This window comes from Haliotis rufescens, unplaced genomic scaffold (genome assembly GCF_023055435.1).
Source record: "Haliotis rufescens isolate VD_foot unplaced genomic scaffold, xgHalRufe1.0.p SCAF_152, whole genome shotgun sequence".
NCBI classification, from domain to species: Eukaryota; Metazoa; Mollusca; class Gastropoda; order Lepetellida; family Haliotidae; genus Haliotis; species Haliotis rufescens.
In genome coordinates, this window is record NW_025963838.1 from 334,661 (window position 1) to 340,660 (window position 6,000).

General features: G+C 39.8%; 1 protein-coding gene across 1 annotated transcript in view; it reads right to left on the reverse strand.

The window, feature by feature from the left end:
- Positions 1-5,686, reverse strand: part of LOC124121270 (monocarboxylate transporter 14-like) — a 44,714-nt gene extending 39,028 nt beyond the window's left edge. Inside the window, exon 1 of the mRNA XM_046484238.2 lies at positions 5,625-5,686. The gene's annotated coding sequence lies outside the window, so the exon portion shown is untranslated. The remainder of the gene's footprint in view (positions 1-5,624) is intronic.
- Positions 5,687-6,000: the final 314 nt, after the last annotated feature.

A 6,000-nucleotide genomic window follows, 5' to 3' on the forward strand; every position in this document is an offset into this window, starting at 1 on the left:
TCTAACTGTGACGTAGCTAAGGCATTTTATAAGTTTTGTCAACTTTGGAGATATAAATTTCGAAACAATTTGGCGAGGGCACGAGGCCTAGCCAAGCGGGATCAGTAGCCATATCTGTGCTTGTAGACCTCTGCGGCTTGAAACCTCCTCCACAAATTAAAATAGTTGGATTTGGCGGAAATATGTTTGAATTGTTACCTTGTTTCGTTTTGTCGCTGTGTGTACATCTGACTACACTTCTTATTGTAATGACAGGACAGACCGACTGTCAACAACGTCTGACCGTGGCCGTGACGTCTCATAGACTAGGGTTAGAGTAGCTTCCCTTTGACAAAGGACAGTTACTCTAGCGGACAGACCGATGGATTGCCGCGAAAGGCTGTTAAAAACAATTGTTGTTTTGCGTATATGTTGCTTCGCCACTGTATAAGAAACAGATTTCAGTTGGAACTATATTGGCTACTGTCACTGTCCGACTGACACATCACTTACCCTGTGACGTAATAAATATTAATGCGCGCATTCCAGGAAAACTCGCAATGTTTCGGTAATGTTTGTGAGAGAGGGAAAGCGATTTTGAAGCACAGAATTAAAGAATGACATTATATGATAAAGAGGTTATCACGCTTGTGTGTTTGGGGATGGCAAATATCCTGTATTAGGAATAAACACTATGTATTTAGCTCGCCAAGGCTCGCTAAATACAATGTTTATTCCTAATGCAGGATATTTAACATCCCCAAACACACTCGCGTGATAACCTCTATATATTTGCAATCAATTGGAATGATTCATGTTGATAATAATTAAAACGAAAATTTCCGCAATCCACAAACACAATCATTTGATTAATTGCGAACATTTACTAACAATCGTGCTATTGCGGGGGTTCCCGGACCAATAAGCGCGTATCTAAATTCACTATTGTAGGTTAGTCACAATGGCTAGAATGCACGCTAGTGGAATGGTCCATGCATATCTATTGTAAGTCGAGCAGCCGAACATGAATTAGACGGCCGACCCTGCGTTTATGGTCTGGTGAACACAGGTCAGTGGCCGTCATTTACTCAAGATTCACATCTCATTTTTGGTTTTATCTCACTGTTCATTTGATCTATTTGTCAAATTCAACTGAAACCCGGTCCCGTTTTACACGCATGGTACACGCGTGGGTCAATCGTTGCACATGGGTGCCCATCCCGTGTACAACCCGTTGAGCACCAGTGTCACATGCGTGTTACCCGCGTTCTCAACGTGTGTGAGGGGAATGATCTTCAAGGCAGTAGTGTATATAGTTAATGCTATTTTAATTGTCATGTTTTATACCTATTTAACTTAAAGGGGCACTGATCTAACGGAATTCCGCGGACTGGTTGTTATTTGTTATTGTTTTTTCCCCGTGAATACCCGGATGATACGCAACGCAACTGAGCGTGACCAGAGACTGGGCTACCGTCTGCAAGGACAGCTAAATAAACTTGGAGGCTGGAGGCAATATTTGTTTTACGCATTTTTGCATAAACACTGATTGGTTAACCGGGATCTATAAAGATTTCGACAAAGGGCGCATGTTAATTAATTTCTTCAACCTAAACAAACAGACAAAAAGAACGGCGGAGCTCATCGGAGGTCGTCATTTGGAAATACCCCAGATGGTTATAGTTTAATACTAAAAAAAAGTACGTGGCAGACCAGCAAGATGTGAATGATCAGTTGATTTACTTTTTTTGTAAATCAACGGATCGTTCCTAGTCATCAAAGGATTAACAGAAAATACGTTGATTGATTAATCCCTGTTATTTTGCACAGTGGATATGTCAAAAGTGAGTGTTTACATGTCTAGGTTTACTAAAACAAAGGGAATACACTCATATCATGGCGTGAAGTGCCGATGTAAAAACAACATACTTTGTTCAAAGGGTTAACTGATAATACGTTGATTGATTGATCATTGTTATCTATCACTCAGTGGATTTTTTAGGAACTGTGGACGTTATGAAAATAGTTGTCACGTGGGCTTTCTCAGCTGACCCTTGAGACTTGACACCTTTGTGAAACACCTGAAACAATCCAAGTGATCAGTTGAGAAACGGACACGGGTTAAAATATCCCCAAACGATATATATTTTTTAAAATATGTGATTGTTACAGAGACACGTGACATCGAATAAGTTTTTTTTGTACAGCTGCAGACGAGTGGGATATTGTTCCTTTGTGTGGATATTCATGGATACATTCCTCGAACAAGGAAGCTGCCTAAAATTTATACGCATAAATTTGGTAGGTTGTAATTATGGTATTTGCATTTTGTTTTCCTTCATTTGCTGTAACATTGAACCGATTCGTCCTTGTTTCTCTACGTCTTGGTTGGGAAATTCTTCAATGCGCGATAGACGTTGTTTTCACAGGCCTTTTCCTTTGTAAGCGTATATATATTACCGTCAATTTGTAAAACGTGATTCTCTCAGGCAATTTATAAAATGTGTAAATATTTCAGTCATTTTGACTAAAAAATCTGTCCAGATTGATTGAGACGATTAAAAGGGCCTACAAACATAAAAAACTGATTATTATGTAGAATTAGAAGCCAAACAACATAGAAATGTACTTTTCAACGTAACATTTTCAGTCTCTTGTTGATGACATTAAACATCAAAATGTTTGGAATTCGTTATCATAATAATACAGATGGAAATGTTTTTCAGTCACTTTGTAAAATAACTCAATATTTAGGCGTTTAATAAAATTGAAAATGTTACACATTTTGACAAAAATATACACACTATCAAAAAGCAATGCTCAGGTGAAACTTTGTGTTGCAAGTCAAAATAGTGTAAACGAAAATCGCAAAATTACCAAGCAAGTGACTTATCAAAACTACGTCACCATTACCGATGCTACCCACAAAGATACCTACATTTCCTTATTATCTCGAAAACTGTATTTCATTTTGTTGATCAATGTGACCATACGCCCTTATTACTACCCATACAAGTGACTAATGCGCTTACGAATGGCGCAGCAGAGGTCGCGAACTAGTCTAGATTTCTGCTATACATCCGGGTACTCACTGGGAAAAAACAATAACACAGGCAACAACCAGTCCCGGGGAATTGCGTTAGATCAGTGCCCCTTTAAAATAAAATTTCATCGACTATACGTCTCTCATAACTCAGTAAGAGTGGCTCCATACACTGTATATATTATGTATTTTAATTTTGTATTTGTAAGGATTGCATGGAGGTGAGACGAGAATGAAAAGTTCTCTATGCCTGTCTGTCCTTGAATAAACGCCGAGTTCAACTATTCTCTGCCTTAGAATAAACGCCTACATTATGTGAGGCATCACTATATTAACTGTCCACGGGACCTTTCGACATAGATAAACCGCAGGCGTTTATTCAAAGATTTACGGGGTAACTGTGTTTTGGTGCCAAGTGACTCTCCAGCAGTTACTTACCGTAAATCTTCAAATATACGCCAACAAATCTCTGCTTTGAACAAACGCCGGGTCCTACGCCACAGTAACATTTTGAAGAGTAAACATACCGTGAATCCTTCCATTTTCTGTCTATTAGGATTCATACGGTGTACCGTATCAGTTTGAGGTACCTGACGTGAATAACTGAAAGCTCTGATGTGTAAAAGAAAACGTCTCAAAAAAATATAAAAACCTGCCTTGAATATATTGACGCCGGTGTAACAGCTTAAAATCTTAAGCCGAAGCCCGGGTTCGTTTTCCGACATCGGTACAATGTTTGAAGCCCATTTCTGGTGTCCCCCGCCGTGATATTGCTGGAATATTGCTAAAAGCCGCGTAAAACCATACTCACTCACTCCTTTTACAAAATCACTCTAGACTGATTTGAGCTGGAGAAATTCCAAGACCATGTTGTCATGGTAATGTACTACACCCTCTTGTTCCTTCTTTTCTGTCCAAACTGTATTGCCGAATATGTTTGGAATAGCGTAGACAACGCAAATATAGGGTGATTGTGATTTGATGCAGAGCACGTGTCATAAATTTTATATTCAAAATTCATAATCGTTATTCACAGCAGGTAACATTTTCTAAATTGAATTTGGTTGCAAACGTGTAGCTTACCGTGTTTCCATAGTTACAAAATATTCAGAATCCAAATGATCCAGTTTAACGTGCATGTCGTGCCCTTAATAATACGAGTGTAGAAATGATCAAGATTAACGTGTATCATTTTGAATTTATCATTTTCCATGACGCTAGTGTCAGAACTACAAGCATGGCGTAGACGGTAATAAAAGAATCGAGCGAGTCCACCGTGTCGATTAAGATACTGTGTTTCTGCCCAAACTGGGCATCCACTGACAATGTGTTGGACAGTCTCATTAAATTCATTGCATAATCTACATTTCATATTTACATTTTGAAGCAAAATCACTCATTGGCGGTTTTGAGTGCCTTTGTTTTACTTTTCAGGCCAGCCGACTTCATTCAGGATTTTGCAGGGTTTCTGATTTTCTCAACACACTGCACATGGATTCTGAGCAGTGGTCGATCGCAAAGCGTCTCTTCCAAAAACTGGGTTCTGAGTCTGGACCGATTTAATATGGCACTTCACTTGGGTGACACTCATTTCCGTACCGTCCAGCAGTACAGAACCATCAACAAAATCAACATTGACATTGACATGTCTTGTTTTCATCATGAGTCTTGACATGCTTCACAAGGGGCCATCAGACAAGTAAATGTTTGAACATGTGCACAATAAAATTCCATTATGATGACCCTCCACGTTAATCAAATCACACCCTCTTATTATAATTGGTAAACATAAGCGATTAAGGGGAGGGCGAGGGTGGTGGGATCTATTGTCTGAAATGGTGGTGTGAATTTGTCAATACCCTCAATTTCTTGTTCCGTCCAATCAGCAACACTAAAAGGCTACAAAAGGACGGGTGCAGCATCAGTATTTGTGGCTTTGACTTTCTTACGAGCGTTCAGGTCTGAACTGAATATTTTCTTATGTCTACATTTATACTCTGCGCGAAGCTTGTCTTAGATATGATCATTCTGGAGTTTATCCCTAATCTGCATCCTCAAGTGCGAATATAGGCCTGACCTTTCACGATATGCCCCCCCCCCCCCCCCCCCCCCCCCTCAGATCTCTCAAACACGATGTATAATCACGAGAATATTCGTATTCTGCGTTTAGTAAGGACGCATGAATGTCAAGTACCGGCGTTAAGCAGTTAACGAGCATCGTGGGTATTAGTAGACTATTTGCCAATACCACTGGTGCCCACTCAGGATAGTTGCTTAGTATTACTATAACACATGCAACACCCGATGCATCATTTATACGAAGGTCACGTCTGTCGCAGGATTTGTTGTGTGATGTGATTGATTATCAGCCGAAAAAGACTCCACTGGGCGTTAAAGGCAAAATAGTGGTGAAAACAGTCACGTGAACCATTGATACTAGTGAACTTCAAAATGACTATCTCCCAATGATGGCCGAGATAAGCTAGGAGATCTGTGTCTCTGTGTTACTTTACGAAGCTTTCAATATTATTGGACATAATTGCATATATAGCGACTATAAGCATAGTATTTAAGTACACAAGAATATATGCCATCTACTTACCCCTCGGTTGATCGCCGCGATGACAGCTTGCAACGGCAGCAGCTAACACTGATCCCACAACGTTGACACTCACTGTGCATTGACATATCAGGCTGTTGTATATGTCAGTGCTACCGTAAACACGTTCAATTTGGGATAATGTATGATCTTCATTAATTAAACAGGGCGACCCTGGTGGAAACAGAGACAGCCCTGAATAGGAAGGACGGCCACTAAATAATAACAGTAACGTGAACTGATGGAAACAGAGAGATACATGAATAGGAAGGACGGCCACTAAATAATAACAGTAACGTGAACTGATGGAAACAGAGAGATACATGAATAGGAAGGGCAGCCACTAAATAATAACAGTAACGTAAACTGATGGAAACAG